At 42.3% G+C, this 17,833-nt stretch overlaps 1 protein-coding gene and 1 long non-coding RNA gene across 3 annotated transcripts in view; one reads left to right on the top strand and one right to left on the bottom strand.

The window, feature by feature from the left end:
• SOCS5 (suppressor of cytokine signaling 5) overlaps window positions 1-17,833 on the top strand; it is a 129,424-nt gene that overhangs the window by 2,131 nt on the left and 109,460 nt on the right. The gene's annotated exons all lie outside the window — the stretch shown is intronic.
• LOC131485143 (uncharacterized) overlaps window positions 6,342-17,833 on the bottom strand; it is a 54,826-nt gene continuing 43,334 nt past the window's right edge. The window contains exons 3-4 of one of the 2 annotated variants that reach the window (XR_009248659.1): window positions 9,368-9,457; window positions 6,342-9,249 (exon numbers count right to left, since the gene is read on the bottom strand). This is a non-coding gene — a long non-coding RNA (uncharacterized LOC131485143). Of the gene's footprint in view, window positions 9,458-17,833 lie in introns of both variants that reach the window. The other variant, XR_009248656.1, reaches the window with a different exon arrangement.

The following is a 17,833-nucleotide window of genomic DNA, read 5'->3' as shown; positions in this document are numbered from 1 at the left end:
TCATAAGATTGAGCCCCACATCAGCCTCTGTGCTGAGAGCACGAAGCCTGCTTGGGATTCTCTCTCTCCTCTCTCTGTCCCTCCCTACCCTCAAAGTAAATATATATATTTTTTAATTGAATAAAAGTTTTAAGTGAGAAGGAAAATCCCAAAACAAAACATGAGCATAAACTATTTTTTAGAGGAGACTGGGTGGCTCAGTCCATTGAGTGTCTGACTAAAGCTCAGGTCATGATCTCATAGTCCGTGAGTTCGAGCCCCATATAAGGCTTCCTGCTGTCAGCACAGAGCCTTCTTCAGATCCTCTGTCTTCCTCTCTCTCTGCCCCTGCCCCACTTGCATTCTCTTTCTCAAAAATAAAACATTTAAAAAATAATTTAAATAAAAATATTTTAAAATATTTTTTTTTAATAAGGCATAAAAAGAGGCGCCTGGGTGGCTCAGTCGGTTGAACATCTGATTTTGGCTCAGGTCCCGATCTCACGGTCTGTGAGTCTGAGCCCTGCGTCAGGCTGTGCTGACAGCTCAGAGCCTGGAGCCTGCTTCGGATTCTGTGTCTCCCTCTCTCTCTGCCCCTCCCCCGCTCCCGGTCTGTCTCTCTCTCTCTCTCTGTCAAAAATAAATAAACATTAAAAAAAAATAAGGCATAAAAACAAACTATAAGATGACAGAATTAAGGCCAAACAGCTTTTATCAAAGGAAATGTAAAAATGATGAAATAATGTATTTCTTAAATCTCAGATTGTATTTAAAATATGCGTAGTAGAAATAGCTTAAATACCAATAGAATACCTTTATGTACATTCATTCATAGAATATGAATGTGAAATGAAAAAGTGATGTGAAGAATTACACATGTCCATAAGCTTGTGTGCACATACCAAAAACATCTGAGAGCAATTAGTACTGTTTTCTCTGTGGAGTGGCACAGAAGGTTGAGAAAAGAGAGACTTAACCCTTTTACCCTAATGGCAACTGCCTACCACATTTTAGTTTCTACTTCCCTTACATGGGGGAACAAGAGACTTCTAGTTATATATCCTAGAAATATATATATTTACATGCACATATAGGTATATGTTCTGAGAATTTTAAGACGAAGAAGCATATGTTCTCCATTTGACTTCATTTTTAATGTTTCTCGTGTTCGGTTTACCATTTTCTATCTCTTGTTATATTTTTTTTTCTTGGCCAATTCGAGAATACATTGCAGACATACCTTTTCACCTTTAATGTTACATATGCACTTCATAAGAACAAACATACTAAGTACAGTTATCAAATTCAGGAATTTAACATTGATAGGATGCTTTCATTTAATCTACAGCCCCTATCTCACTTTCAGTTGCTCCACTGATATTTTTTTTGCAGCTTCAGAATCTAGTTCAGGATCATATGTTAGATTATCATGATTCTGTCATTTGGAACAGTTCGGTAGCTTTTGTCTTTGATACTACAAGTGTCAATACATTGACGAATACAGGACAGTTAAAGTATAGATTATCCTTCAGTTTGGATTTTTTTTGATGTTTCCTTGTGTTAAATGTGGGTTATGCAGTGTGAGCTGAAATACTATGAGTGATGTGTCCTCCCAGTGTCACATCCAGACTCACAAAATATCCCTTTGCCCATATTGGTGTCCATTTTGATCACTTGGGTAAGATGTCACCCATTTTCTCCACTGTATAGTTACTATTTTTCCTTTTGCACTTAGTTGATAATTTGTGAGGAGAAATTTTTTTTTTCAAGTTTATTTATTTATTTTGAGCAGGGGGAGGGGCAGAGAGAAAGGGAGAGAGAGAATCCCAAGCACGCTCTGCCTTACTGGGGTTCAGTCTCATGAACCGTGAGATCATGACCTGAGCTGAAATCGAGAGTCAGATGTTTAACCGACTGAGCCATGCAGGCACCCGAAGAAACTTTTGAGACCATGTTGATATTCTATTTCTCATCAAACCTGCCTCTTGTAGACATAGCATCCTTTGATGATTCTTATCCGAAAACATTTTTTACTGTGATGTGTATAAAACTGTGATTTTTCTATTTTTTTTTAAGAGAGTGAATGGGGGAGAGTGGCAGAGGGGGAGAGAGAGAATTTTACACTGAGTGTGGAGCCTGATGTGGGGTCATGACCTGAGCCAGAACCAAGAGTTGGATACTCAACTGACTGAGCCACCTAGGCGCCCCCAAAACTGATTTTTCTAACTACATCATTCTTTCTGTATTAACTAATCATTCTACACTAAAGCAAAGATTTCCCTTTATCAGTATAGATATTTGTATAGAATAAATGCTTTTTTTCTGACCATTGGAGTGTTAGTTACAGATATGATGCCTTTTTACCACAAATACTTAAGTGTGTATTTTCTAAGAATGAGGATATTTTCTTTTTCAACGTTTTTTTAAATTTATTTTTGGGACAGAGAGAGACATAGCATGAACGGGGGAGGGGCAGAGAGAGAGGGAGACACAGAATCGGAAACAGGCTCCAGGCTCCGAGCCATCAGCCCAGAGCCTGACGCGGGGCTCGAACTCACGGACCGCGAGATCGTGACCTGGCTGAAGTCGGACGCTTAACCGACTGCGCCACCCAGGCGCCCCAGAATGAGGATATTTTCTTACATAACCATATCATAATGATCAAAACCAGAAAATTAACATTAATACTGTTATCTAATATTTTTCCGTATTTCACTAGTTGTTCCAGTAATGGCCTTTGTTAAAACAAAAAAACTAGTTCAGGGTCCAAATCAGGATAACATTTTATATTTAGCTGCCATGTTTCTAGTCTCCTTTAATCTAGAACAATTCTTGAATTTGTCTTTCAAAAACCTCAAGGTCATGAAACAAGTCAGTTATTTTACAAAACCTCCCTTAATCTGAGTATTTCTGATGTTTTTTCACAAGTAGATTGAGCTTCTGCATTGTTGGCAAGAATATCATAGAAGTGATGCTACATCCTTTTCAGTATATTTTGTGGTGTCATTTGTCCCTTACAAGGAGTTAATTTGAATGACTTGTTTTAGGTGGTCTCTGTTAGATTTCTTCACTGTAAAGTTCCTATTTTTTCTATTACGTTAAGCATTTTTGTTGGGAGATACTTTGAGAATGTAAATATTCTGTTTCTCAGCAAACTTACACTAATTTTAGAATCCCGTGTTGTTTTTTGGCTGAATTAATTGTTACCCTGAGAGTTGCCAAATGGCTTTCCAATTCTATCATTCTTTTTACATTCATTAGTTGGTATTCTGCTGTAAGGAAAAGCTTTCTCTTTTTCCAGCTTAGGAGGAATTCATGGATTGCTATTTTATTCAGGTCTGTTGCTCTCACTTGTTTTGATGTCAAGAGGTCTCAGATTTGGCCAGTGGGAGACCTTTCAAGGTGGTTCCTGGGTCTTTTAGACATGTTCTCATCATTTTTTGAAGAATTCCTTACTTTCTAGCACAAGATGTTTCAAGTTTACTTTATATTTTTCCTACCCAGCCCTGGAATCAGCCACTTCTCCAAAGATCCCTAGTTTCTTTTAGTGGAGAATGGTGTTTGAATACTAAGATACCTGCTGGGTTGCCATTGCGCCTCGGCCCCTTCAATAGAAAAAGCTAAGAAATACAAATATTAGAAACCACAAGTTTTACTGATACCTCCAATTCCAGTTCAGCCCTACAGGGTTCTTTTTTGTCTTTCTTCAGTCTGTATTTGTATATTCTTCCACAGTGAGAACCCTGGCTTCCAACATCATCCATAGAGTCATTCATTTGCAGAGCTCTGAATTTTTTTTTATATTGGTCATATATTTTATAAATAAAATAATTTTTTAGCAAGCCCACAGAAAATTTACACATGTGAATGTCATTCATGAGTCTGGTATTACAGAAGAAAAAAAGGTTGGAAACTTACGTGCATACGCTGCCTCCCAGATAAATTTGGCAAATAAGCAAATAGTACTAAATAACTTTTTCAGTTCAGCTGAAGTTTATTGAGCCTCTACTTTGTTCTCTCTGTTTGTCTGTAGGCAGAATGCTGTTATTGGTTCCAAAATGTTTTCTCATTAGGAAGAACATGGTAACCCATCGAATTAATGTGAAATTGTGAGGTGTGACAATAGGAACAAGGAAAATCTTGAAAGAGTAGCAACTAAAGAGAGGGGATGGTTCAAAAGCAACAACTCTAACCAATTAGGAAGTAGACTAGGTGGTACTAGGGGAATGGAAGTGAAGGGAAAGATTTGAAAACCTGATAAAGGAAGATTTTTCAAGACTTGTTAACTGTATGGGGGAATGAGGAGGTGAGTCACAAAGGTCTCTCCACCAGATGGCAATAGTGTTCTTGGTTTTTAATTTTTTTAAATCTTTTTTGCTAAAAGATTGGCAGTTTTAGCAATTTAAAGATCAAACAGATGGATTTGAGTTTCCAACAACATTGTGAAGAATTAATACAGTATGGCACCAGCACAAAGACAGAGAGACCAGGAATAGATGAATCCATATGTGTAAAAGGTGGCATTATAAATCAGTGGGGAAATTCTTCAGTAAATTCAACCTGGATCCCTATACTCAAGTCAAATCCAAAAAGAGTACGCTTACCATGACGAACACTGAGTAATGTACAGAATTGTTAAATCACTGTATTGTACACCTAAAACTAATATAACACTGTATGTTAACTCTACTTGAATTAAAATAAAAAACTTAAAAAAAAAAAAAAGTCAAATCTAGGAAGTCCTGAGCTGCCTGTTTCCAACATGAGAAAACAGTTTTCTAATTCTTGTCCAGTTTTCTAGTTGTTTAGACCAGGAAGGTAAATCTGGTTCCCACTAATCATGGTTGTAAGTGAAAGTCAGATGTTGTTTTTTAGAGTTTTCTTCCTGCAGAGTTTCTTTTTCCTTTTTCCAGTTGCTTTTATCTGTTCATTTAGATTTCTGTCTTCCTTGTTAGAAGTTTTCCTGAGTTGTCTGGTCATTTTTGTTTTCTGCTCACTCTTAATAGAGTAGGAGACTTTTTGGAAACATTGCTTGTGTTGGTGGGCAAGTTGACTCTGAATTCCATGTAAGGTACAGTTTATCAACAGTGACACCACTGACATATTGTACTGGATAATTTTTTGTTGTGGGAGGCTTTATTGTGAATTGTAGGATCCTTAGCAACATCCCTGGCCTCCACCCACTAGATGCCATAGCACCCCCGCCACAAGGTTTGTGACAATCAAAAATGTTTCCAGACATTGCCATATGTCTCTAGTTGAGAATCACTAATGTAAGGTGACCTATCTGGGCTGTTTGTGAGGGGACTCTTAAAGTCAGTATCTTTAGATATTTCCTCTTGAGATGGTCATATTCTCCACAGAATTGTCCTTCAGTTTCCCTTGCCTGAAGGATAGAGTGGAAGGAAAGAGCTGGGAGCCGTCAATATACACGCATTCACTTACTCTCCTGTTTTAAATACTCTCCACCCACCCTCAGCTGTGCCTGGTGTTCCTTCATTTAGAAACCATCTGTTTTCCCATCTCTGGAACCTAAACCACTAGACTTTGGCCAGATCGTGGGAGGGGCAATCAGCCAGTGTTATGGAGTAGGGGGCTGGGAGATCCAAGAACTGTCCTGATGCTCAGCCTTCATTCAACTAGTCTTCCTTAGTTCAACATCCCAATTCACTCCACTTTCAGAGGTGCCATTCATCCTTGAGTCTTGAGTATTCTGGAGTGCATATTGAAATTTGTTTTTATCTTTACTTACTGTCAGTTTACAGTGTGGTCTTTCAAGTCTGCCAAATCCATTACCATTTGTCCACTTTGTACCCTCCCAAATTTAGTTCCTTTGGTGTCTTCTTTCACTCTTTATTCCTGGGATTTATGCCACCCCCCAAAATACCTTTAATGTAGTTTTATGTGGGGAGGTTCAAAACGATAAAATTCAGATGTGTGTTTCATTATGTCATCCTTATCCAAAAGCTTCAATTTCATACACTTTTGATAGTTTCATCATGTTTCTCATGGTCACCAGACATTAACTATTACTTTGGAATGTGGGCTGTCAGGTAGAAGAGGACAGATACAGCCTTCATTTCCTTCCCACCCCTTCTCTTTAACATAATTAGATTTTGATACATGGAGGAGATATTCTAATTTATAGGAGAAGTGGTGGGGACAAAAATAAGCAAAGACAAAGAAGTGGGAATGAAGAGTGAGATTAATGGAGGATGTGGGAGGTGAACCTGGCTGAAATTGACATTCACGTTGAAGAGTCATGGGAGACATGAATCTAATAAATAGATAAGGTGGGACCAGATTATGAAACCTACGGTACTGATTTGAAGAGATCAGACTGTATCCAGGAGGCAATAGGGAAGGGTTATAGACTTTTAGTCTAAGTGATTGATGAAAGTAGGTTTGTAAAAATTACTCTAACAGCTCTGACAACAGATGGCTAAGAATAGGGAATGAACAGAGGCAAAGGAGCTTTCTAGGAGACTGGCTGAAATCCAGATAGGAGTGATAAGGTACTAGGCCATAGTGGAGGGATGGGAACAGAAAGGATAGATTGAAAAGTCAGGAGAATTTGTTTGGATTTGTTACTGGCAGCTGGTATAGAAATTAAGTAGATCACAGATCTTATATTCATGGATGACAGATCTAAAATGCATTAAATACAGTTTTGGTTGTGGCAAGAAACGTACCTCCTACAGCACCATGTGATTTAGTTACTGAGAAAAGACCTGATGAACACAACTCAAGAAAAGGGTAAGAGAGGCTATTATAAGTCCACAAAGTGGTCTCACTAGAATATAAGGATTCCTAATGAACCGTCAGTCTTCATAGATCACGGAACTGAAAAGAAACTGAAACCCTTTCTCTGTTTTACTTCTGCTTTTTCAGTTAACACGTCCTATACAAGGCCCACATGGGGCCCTTCCTACCCCTGAGGCCCATATAACCTTTCTGGTTACATCTCTGCCACCAACTGCACCTTCCCTCTAGTCTCAGTTCAAATGCATGAAAGAGAATTAGGGCACGACTCAAGGCACAAGTTGTACATACCCAAGTGGCCAACTGTGACAGAGGCTAGGTAGGGGACAGAGTGGTTACACAGTGATGTTCAGTGATGTTCTGTAGTTGTTCAGGATCAAGGGTCAGCAAACTATGGCCCACAGGCCAGTCACCTGTTTTTGTATAGAAAGTTTTATTGGAACAGCATAGCCATTCATGAACAGATTGTCTGGGGTCACTTTTGTGTACAATGGCAGAGTGGCAAAGCCTAAAATATTTACTGCCTGGCCCTTTAAGAAAAAGTCTGCTGAGCCCTGTTCTAGATAGTTCTAGAAATGACTGGCATTTTTTTTTTTTTAAAAAAACCTTGGGTCAATGTAAAAGATTAGTGGCTGCAAAGTAGTCCTAGCATGTTTTCCCAGGCCATTTTTATTGTTTCGTAATTCCATAATCACTTTATGAACTACATTTCAGGCCAGAAGTCACTCATACATCTCTAAAGATTATCTTATTGACATAAGCAAAAGCACCTATTATTGTATGTTTATGAGCTAAACAAGTAATTTGATCTAGATCATTGTTTACGGTTTAATGGATATGTCTTTAGTCCATTCTGGTTATTTACCCAAGGATTATATTTTCTTGCTACATTCACTCAAAAATAATACTCTGTAATTATTTCCTGTGTGCTCTGGAATGTTGAGGACTTTCTCCAAATGAGTCTTTTCATTTGTTTCCATAACATGGAATTGGCCTTTAGGTGACATGGTTGAGGTTCCTCAAACAGGATATTAACTTTCACTCTTCACAGCTGGAGAAACATAATCCTATTTCATGAGTTAGTGGGCCAAAGAGCCTCCTACCTTCTCATACTATCCTCCTTTAGTAAAATAAATGTTAACCTGGGATCTTTGTGGATTGCTTGAACAAACCTGTGTTCTCAAGGAGCTCGCTCCATACTGAGCATACTTAGCTAAGGCAGCCCACTTGGAACAAACGAGCCTTAGCCAAGCAGTCAGTGATAAAAATACATTGCCGCAAAAGCTCTGATTTATCACTCCGGTGCCTCCTACATGGTTTGCCAACAAACTCTTCTTTGCCTGCAATACAGGCTCTTTAAAGTCAGCTGCCACTCTCTCTCCAAGAGGAGAGGGGGAGAGAGTTTGTTGCTTTCACATTGTGAAGGATCCTCCACCTCCGTGTTCCTCCCCTAGGCTCCTGATTCAAACAGCGCAAGTTGAGAAACAGAGAAATACAATCTCCCTGCCGAATCATGCAGCATTTAGCTCTTTCGAATGAGCAACATGTGTGTTCATAATGATCAAATTTGAAATGTATAGCCATCACTGCTTCTGGAAATTTGGGGCTGTTTCTGGGCCAGATCAGCCTCCAACCAAGTAAGTGGCAGCTAGCCTGCGGCCAGTCCTGTTAGAGCTTGCCCTGTCCCCAGAGCCCTGGGGACTCCTCCCACCTTATCCCTTCCTGCCCAACTCAGAAGCCTTCTCGGACACCTCAGCAGGAGACCACCCTTTCACATGTCTTCCCAAGGGCAACTCCCTCCCCCATCTAAACTGTAAAATCCTTAAGTCCAAAGAAGCTTATTCAACAGGAGACTTAGATACACTTGCCAAGACCGAAATAGGACTACCTGTTCCCCAATATGCAGCCCAGAATAGGAAGTCAATGGTTTTGAGTGGATGAGGGGACTTCAGATCTGCTTGGAGCAGGAACACCAAGTTAGAGGCAGGAAGGTTCTAGAGAGACTGTAAGTGAGAGAGCCTCAAGGTGTGCAGCTACTGCCCCTTTCTTCCCATCACCTCTCCCGACACCCCAGTCTGGCCAAAAGGCCTCCATGTTCCACTGTGGAGCTCATCGTTCACCCCATCCTTGAGAAGATCCTTTTATTCTCAGTGTCGTGTCTAAAAGTTGCTTAGCTCTGGATACCACCCTGCAGAAAATGTGAAGAGCCTATAGGAAAACTGCTCTGGTACTGGAAGTTTTATTTTAACTGTTCTATCAAAGTTCACTTTTTGCTCGGTGTCTGGTTTCATTTGGGGCTGACTTACTCTCTTGCAGGCCCTGGACCCATGAAAGCCATATTAATGTGGCAGCATAATATCAGTGGATCCCTGTCCCCCATATTTACTCTCCTCCTTCCTTCCCCTCATTCAGGCCACTGGCCTAGTTCAAGCTTCTTATCGCAGAGCAGGGACGTGATAGCAAGAGGCAGAGAAAGAAGAGTGTCTTCCTGGATTTTGGTTCCAGAAGCTGCTTAGGAGAAAGAAGAAAGACCTAGCAGCATAGACAAAATATTTGGAAGAAAAGCTAAGAGATTAGAAATGAGTTCCCTGAGCCTGGGGGATGAAGTAAATTCCTGGGCAAATACCAAGAGCCAAGAGATGTGGCTGGATCCTGTGCAGCTACTCCGCGGGCTCACCTCCGGGAGATGGCGCAATCACAGACGGCTTTATGGGGTCTGGGAATAGAGAAGGTATGTTGAGATTCAAATCAAATAATCTGACTAGTGTGAAGGCTGTATGGCAACACCAAGAAAAACTTTTTTCTTAAAGTTAAGCATGAAACTACTTTCAGTGTCAGTTGATTAAGAAACTACATAACAAAAGGCAAAGATATATTTACTAATGTAAGTTAATTTATTAATTATAATATTTATGCATATTTGAGATGGTAATCCATGTGGACGGGCAGATTTTTCATTCATCTACAGATAAAACATGCACATGGGTGTGCAGATCCCTTGAGGTAATTCCTCGGCTCCCGGGGGTCTGCAGTCCCCAGGTTGGGACCTGCTGAACCAATACATTTGAAATTGGTCTTATCTGGAAAACCCAATATGTATGATGGCAGTGCCTTGTAGAAATACCTCTTTCAGTATTCCAGTCTGTGGGCTCTGGCAGAAATAATAGTTTGCTGCAAAACAGATCACTCTTCTTTATTTGCAAAGTCTTCACACCAGCTGAATCACAGCTTGCTTTTCACTTCTCGTAACACCTTGCAACATCGCAAAATATTTGCCGGCATTTTGAAGGGGCGGCTGCAGAATTAGTAAACTGAAAGGGGGCCTGCCTTTCCTCCCACCCTGTCAGCACCTTCTGTTCCAGCAGACCGAAAGGCAGCTGGAGAACTCTGATTGCTTCTCCAGATTAGGACAGCTCTTGGCACCCTAGCCCGGAGCAAGAATGGAAGCAAAGCAAACATTAGGGAGTTTTGCAGGTGCCAGTACATAATATTGTCACTTTACAGAACTGAATTTATAAAATGACTCCATGAAGGTGAATTGCTATGGTAACCAGCCTGCTCAACTTTTATTATATCTGCAAGTAAAGACGGCATGGGACATTTCTATTTGGGAGTGTATAATCTGAGTTTAATGAATAACTACCCATGCCCTGACTCCTAGTTAACTAGGCTCATATAATGCGAAACCAGGAAGGAATCTTGGCAATGACCTGGTTCCACCTCCCAGGTTTAGAGATGGGGAAGCGGGACCCAGAGAAGTGACACTACACAGCTAACATGTATCAGACCAGAGCCCATGTTTTCTCATGTAGTTGTCTAGTGCCCTTTTCTTTATACCAGGCTGCCTTTCTGAATGGAGTCACCCAACTTCCACAAGTGAATAAGAGAAATGGGACCACAGTTAGACACAGGGTATCATCACTTCTTATTGAGATGTGAATCAAGTATTGTCAATATGCTAGTGTCTCCATTAGAGTTATCACGGATTCCACATTCTATCAGCTTTCATTTACCCCAAATGATAGGTGGAAGGACAGTGGGGAGGCAGGGACAGGGGGTGACCTGATGAGACTCGAGCCAGTATTATGGTTCCATCATATACCATACACAGGTTAGCCATCTGCAAAGAATTAGAATGTACCAATATTACACTGAACATAAGGCAAACTTCCTTTAGTGATGTGATTCAAAAAATACCCTTTAGGATTTTTCAAGGCCTAGTTTCCTGAACAATTCTCATTGCACAAATACATGCAAAGGTGCTTTGGATAAGAACTTTCTTTCCAGTCAGTAAATCACCAGGCCACAGAAAATTGAGCTATTAGGAATCTCCATAGGTTCTTGTAGAGAGGAATGGCAGAAGTTTAAGAATATTTAGTACCATTATTTTAAAAGCAAATCAAAGTCCAAAATTAAAACTAAACAGTGAAATTAAAGAGTGCTTTAGAGTATTATTTCATTTTGTTTTATTTTTTAAAAATGTCTTATTTATTTTTGAGACAGAGAGAGACAGAACATGAGCAGGGAGGGGAAGAGAAGGAGACACGGAATCCGAAGCAGGCTCCAGGTTCTGAGCTGTCAGCACAGAGCCCGACACAGGGCTCGAACTCCCAAAACCATGAGATCATGACCTGAGCCGAAGTCAGACACCCGACTGACTGAGCCACCCAGGCACCCCAAAGTATTACTTCATTTTAAAGGGACATGTAAATACAAATACTTACTCCCCCAATCTGGAGACCTCATTGAAATGCAGATTCTAGTTCATGATGTCTGAAGCCAGACCAGAGATTCTGTGTTTCTTTTTTTTAATTATTTTTAATTATTTTTTTTAAAAAAATGTTTATTTACTTTTGAGAGAGACAGAGACAGAATGCAAGTGGGTTAGGGGCAGAGAGAGAGGGAGACACAGATCTGAAGCCGGATCCAGGCTCTGAGCTGTCAGCAGAGAGCCCAAAGCAGGGCTCAAACTTACAAGCTATGAGATTATGACCTGAGCTGAAGTCAGCCACTCGACCAACTGAGCCACCCAGGCGCCCCTGGAGATTCTGTATTTCTAACGAACTCTTGAGTAGTGTGAAACTTGCTGGTTCTTGGTGCACACCTTTGGTAGAAACAGACCAGTTTACTTGCCGCCTATCTCTTGAAATGCATTTGCTGTGAAACGAAGCCCTGGCTTTCACATCTGTGATGTGAAGGGATCTCCTCCATTCAGAAAGCAAATCCCCTAATAATGTTCCTTATGCTCTTTTGATTTAAAATGTGATGCAGCTGTTCCTAAATTAAGATGAGGAATCATTTGGAGAGAAGTTATTTTCTGGAGATATATAGGAAGCTGCACAGATTACAAACACCAAGAGTAAAACTCTTGTGCAGTGTGTAGGGTGACCAACCATCCTGGTTTGCCCCAGTCACAGGAATCCTGGCCTCTGAATGCCTAGTGTTCTTATTGTATGTATCTCCATGATGCCCTTGCGTATGGCAGTGTATTTTGTCCTGTATGTGCACGTCTTGTATCCCTAACCAGACTGTAAGCCTGGGTTTGCTCAGTCCTGTGTGTGCAACACAGATGCTGAATGAAGAACTATTGATGACTGGTTGATAAATTGAAGATTATTTCTTCCTTAGAATGCTGTACCTAACCCATCAATGAGCTTAAGACTTAAACATCTGGTCTAAGAAACAGTGAGTTTATTCTGCCTGTCATGTAAGCTGACCTTTTAGAAACCAAAGGCTATGTGGAGAGTCTGATTGGATATGTGATAAAACAGCAAGCAGCTGTGAGGAAAAAAGGGGGGTTGGACACCTATCACAGTGGGAAGCCTGTTCACTGGTTGTATTAGACCACTGGAGGGGGAAGCAGTGGGGTATACCGGAAAGAATACAGGCTTGGAGGCCAAACACACCCTGGCTCAGAGCCTTATTCTGTCACCCATGGGTTATGTATCTTTAGAAAAGTTTCTTAAAATTCATTGGGAATTTATCTCTTCGTCAATAAGATGGGATGCCCTCTCCTGTGGTTGTTGTCAGAACTGTAGAAAATGTATTGTAAATTGCCGACTATGATGCTCAATAAAAGACAGACGTTACACTCTGGCATAATCACTTCCAATTCAAATTGGAAATTGAGTCAGCCATCCATACTCGGCGGCGTGAGAAAGCCTGCTGGATAGTTTACACGCGGGGTAATAGCGCCATCTGGTGGCATATTTCTGCCTAGGCCGCCTTACAGAATTCGGTCTCCCCCTGTATTACCTTTGATGGTCATTCCCTTCAACGAGCATTTATTGAACGAACGGCCACTGTGTGCCAGGCACTGATTTGGCTGCTGAATGTGCAACAGTGAGCAAGACAGACATGGTCTCTTCCTTTAGGGAGTTTGTGGTCAGATGGGGGAGACTGAAATTAAATTTTGAATTAAGATTGTGAAAAGTAGTATGAAGAAAGAATACAGGATCCTGTGAGTTTGTAATATGACTTCCCTATGGAACTGCCATTGAAGGTAAAAAGGGAAGAAGCTGGCCAAGAGACTACATCAGGCACGTATCAGTCACCCAGCAGCATCTCTCTGGGTGCCTCAACTCAGACCAGGATCCTGCCAGTCCGTGGGGAGCTCCATTCTTGAGCTCTGACATCTTCCATCAACCATTCAGCAACCATCATTCCCACTCCCTGCGAGTCACTGGTGCAGGTGTCATCACTGATCTTCTCGTGTTATCCTTATACAGATGATATTTAAGAGGGTTAAGTAAGTTCCACAAAGATATAAAATGACATGTCAGAGACAGGATCCACACTCAGTCATTCTGCCTCCAAAGCCCACGTCCTTTCTTCTATTCATGCTGTCTCCCTAATGCCAACCCCAGGTCTTTTTATTCTGCTGTTTGCTTTGGGCTGAATGGAAATCATTAGAAGAAATGTTTGGGGAGAATGAAAACGCGAAGGGAAAATAAAATGATAATTTGGTGGGTCATGTGTGAAGGCAGAGAGGAAACTGCTGGCTTACGTTCTGTTGGTGTGTTTTAGAAAAGTAAACCTGAGGGATCTCCTCCATTCAGAAAGAAAATTCCCTAATAACGTTCCTTATGCTCTTTTGATTCAACATGTGATGCAGCTGTTGCTAAATTAAGATGACTTGAGGAATCATTTGGAGAGAAGTTATTTTCTGGAGATACATAGGAGGCTGCACAGATTACAAGCACCAAGAGTAAAACTCTTGTGCAGTGTGTATGTAGGGTGACCAACCATCCTGGTTTGCCCAGGACTGAGAGGTTTCCCATAACACAGGACTCTCAGCTTTAAAACTGGGGCATTTCTGGGGGCGCCTGGGTGACTGTCGGTTGCGCATCCGACTTCGGCTCAGGTCATGATCTCACAGTTCGTGAGTTTGTGCCCAGCTTGGAGCCTGTAACCTGCTTCAGATTCTGTATCTCCCTCTCTCTCTGCCCCTCCTCTCTCTCTCTCTCCCTCTCAAAAATAAATAAACATTAATTTTTTTTTTTAAAGGAAAAAAGCTGGAGCATTTCTGGTCACCTGAGAAATGGGCCAGACCGCGAGAGTTTGATATACCCATGGAAGCTAGGTCAGGACAGTTATTGAAATCTGGTGTCTGGTGGAAGGCTTGGTCATAGTCCAAGGCAGGAAAGGTGGGACAAGGGGTGGTGTAGATCCCTCAGCAGGATACCTGTGTGCTGAGTCCCTGGATTGCCAGGGAGCCCAGAACTCCCACTTCAGGACCTGGGAGCAGAAGTAGTTGGCCTCATGTAGAGGACAGATATGACAGCAGAGTCAGGCTGGTCTGTGCCTTAGTTTCCTCATCTGTAAAATGGAACAGATAACCGTACCTACCTCCTAAGACCATACGTGAACTACAAGACTTAAATATACGTAAAGTGCTCAGAGCCGTGCCTGGCCTATGAGAGTACGTGACCTGTCACCCTGGAATGAGAAGGAGAAGCTCGTGTGTAGCCCTGAACTATATAGTTCAGTTTCTCTTTCTTTGTAAAGTGGAAACCAAAAGCCCTGTCAGACCTTTCAGAAGAAACAGAACAAGATACAATTAACAAGAACATGGACAGCGGTTAGGAACATGTGCTCTGAAATCAAATCACCTGTGTTACATCCAGCTCTGCCATTTAGATGTTAATTCATTATTTCACAAACACATAAGGGCCAGACACTGTTCTTGGCACTTCTTAGCAGGTAGGAACTGATGTGTATCCCATTTTACAGATGAGGAGACTGAGGCACAGAGAGATTATGATTTGCTCAATTCACCCACAGGCCAGAACCTTGGGCTAGTTTATTGACATCTCTGTTCACCTTGTTCTCCCAGAAAAGTGGAGGTAATAAATTACGGTACCTACCTCGTAGGGTTGTTATGTAGATTCAATGTGATAAGCTATATAAAGCACTTACCAAAGCGTTTAGAACATTGTAAGCACTCAATACTTAAACATAACATTCTTACTGCTTAATTGGAATGACAATACCTATTATTACATGCTGTAATTATCAAAGATATAACTGGCAGTTTAAGAAAATGACCAAATGGTAAAGTTGGAGAAGTCTGGGGTGGGGCAAGGTATATACAATATCCTGAACTTAGTAACGGGAGGACAAGCCCAAAGATCCTATTTGCACGATAGACCTCATAGACCTTTGGGGAGAAGTGGCAAAAAGGACTTTAAGGATTGACGATTGGTGGGGCGCCTGGGTGGCTCAGTCGGTCAAGCATCTGACTTCAACTCAGGTCATGATCTCACCATTTGTGAGTTCGAACCCCGGTCAGGCTCTGTGCTGACAGCTCAGAGCCTGGAGCCTGCTTCGTATTCTGTGTCTCCTCCTCTCTCTGCCCCTCCCACGCTCATGATCTGTCTCTCTCTGTGTCTCAATAGTAAATAAACATTAAAAAAATTAAAAAAAAAATAAATAAAAGGATTGACGATTGGTCCCCAAATGCCACGCCTTACTTTCCTGATCTAAGAGGGACAACAAAAAAGTCTTCACCTCTGGGAAGAAGCTCTAGAAGCCCCAGACAGGGAAGCTGAGGTATCTGGAGAGGCCCAGGTGTGGGGCTCTGATGGTGAGTTGGGCCTATAAATGCAGCCTTTTCTTGCCTCCTGCTGTGGAAAGCCTGGGCGGGGTAATGGCTCCAGCCCATGTTCCAGATTTCTCTAGTGATCATCCTCCTGCTTGCTCGCTTGAAACCACTGTTGTCCTAGAATTTCCTCCCTGGCTTCATCCTTCTTGACTCTCATCTTTTGGCTCACAGAACCCAACCCTGTCCCTTTGCCTGCTCTGTTTTTTATTTGTCCCCCTGATTCCAGGGAAGACACATGCCCATCTGGCCCAAGCAAGGGAACCCAAGCAAAGAAGAATATCTCTGATAAGAGATGTGGCAATGTTACTCACAAATAGCTCTAGACTCCTGGCAAAGTCTTAGGAACTCACCCACATTCTTCATCAGAGGGGTGTTAAACTTCATTTTGGAAACCTAGTAAGAGTTGTATGTGGTTATCAGTGTGAAAACAAGAACTCTTGTCCAGGGTGAGTTCCAAGGGCAGTAAACATTGAATGGACACAGTTGTCCAGCCAAGGCACATTCATCTCTCCTTCTCCTACCTCTTAAAAAGCTGTGCTCTCATGCTCAGGGAATTCTCCCCAGCTGCACTGCTTTGCCCCCGGATGGATCCTCTGTCTCCCCTGAGCCCTTTCACTTAGACAACTGGATTGGACAGTACCTGGTTTGCATTTCCATCTCTCCCCCGGATGCTGCCCTTCTCAAATCATTGGCAGCCAGGATTGGCAAATTCTGCCTCTCCCCTTTGTGTGGATGCTACCCCCTGCCCTGGGCTGGCATCTTGGGGCCCCTGGTCAGTGCAGGGGGATTTGAGTGATGGCTGTACAACCTTGGTGTCTGGCATTTCAACTCTGGCTTCAGGATCTGGGGTCGTGGGGAGGAAGCTGGAGAGTGGAGCCACCCCGTGGCAGAGGGGTACACAACAATGGGGAGACTAGCCAAGGATGATCTGTAGGAGGAAATGAGCGTCTGGCAACCCTGCTGGTCATAGACCATTGCGTCCTCTCCCACAAATTCATGTGGCCTGGGGAGACTTAGCTAAAGTCACCATGTGCCTCTAGGGTTCTACTAGGAAAGCTTCCAAGACTGGAATTGGGCTCCAACTGGGCTTGAGGGGTGGTCCACCCACACTGTGCATTCGTGCCTACATTCAGTGGTCCCCAGGTCCAGTTTTGCTTAAAAGTAACACACTCTTTTCCACAAATGCTCTGTTTTGTTCTCCAGATCTGACAGGAGATAATCATGGTGATGAAACCTCTGTGCTTCCCACTACTGCTACAAAAAGACCAGATTAAAATTTTATGACACTTTTGTTTTTGTTTTTTATGTATGCTGTATGTGAAAATATCTATTATGCAAATCAAGTAGTCTGCTTCCCATTGCCAAGCATCTCTGGCACAGGAGCTGTAAGAAGAAGTGTAATGAATGTAAAACAGTTTTTAGAATCCCTAATTTGGTGGCTGGTATATGAAGCTGGCAAGCCCCTGTCTGCCACAATGCTGCCAAAGACTGCCTGGGTTGGGCACTCCTTCCTTAGTGCACAGTGCTGCAGAAGGGGGGGGGGGGTCTCTTCTTGGACTTCATCCCCAGGCAGCCCCCACCTTTCTGATGCTCCCATTCTTGCCCTGGGGCACTGGGGAGTGTGCTGCTTGCACTCTGCTGGGATCTGTGGGCTGCTCAGTCATCACTGGCCTCCTTTCTTAATCCAGCGCCCACAGATGGCATTCCAGTCCTCGCCAGGGAAGAGAGCATCTTACTTTTCTCCTGTGGTCACTGCCATCTCCCTAACGCCTCTCCTCCTTTAGGAAATTTCTTTTTTTAACTGGGAAGAGGGTCTCTTCTGACCTTCCATCTGGAGGCCTTTTCTCTTCAGTACATCCACTCTCCCCACCCCCTCTCAGCCCTGGCTCTCAGGTCCTTTCCAGGATGCCATTCACAATGCTATTGACTTATCTAGGCTGCCTGGGACATTCCTGTTTACATTTCCTTACCATATGGATTTGAGCTGAA

Source organism: Neofelis nebulosa, chromosome 9 (genome assembly GCF_028018385.1).
Source record: "Neofelis nebulosa isolate mNeoNeb1 chromosome 9, mNeoNeb1.pri, whole genome shotgun sequence".
In the NCBI taxonomy this organism is placed as follows: domain Eukaryota; kingdom Metazoa; phylum Chordata; class Mammalia; order Carnivora; family Felidae; genus Neofelis; species Neofelis nebulosa.
Note: the sequence above shows the minus strand (reverse complement) of the source record. Positions and strands in the feature narration are given on the sequence as shown.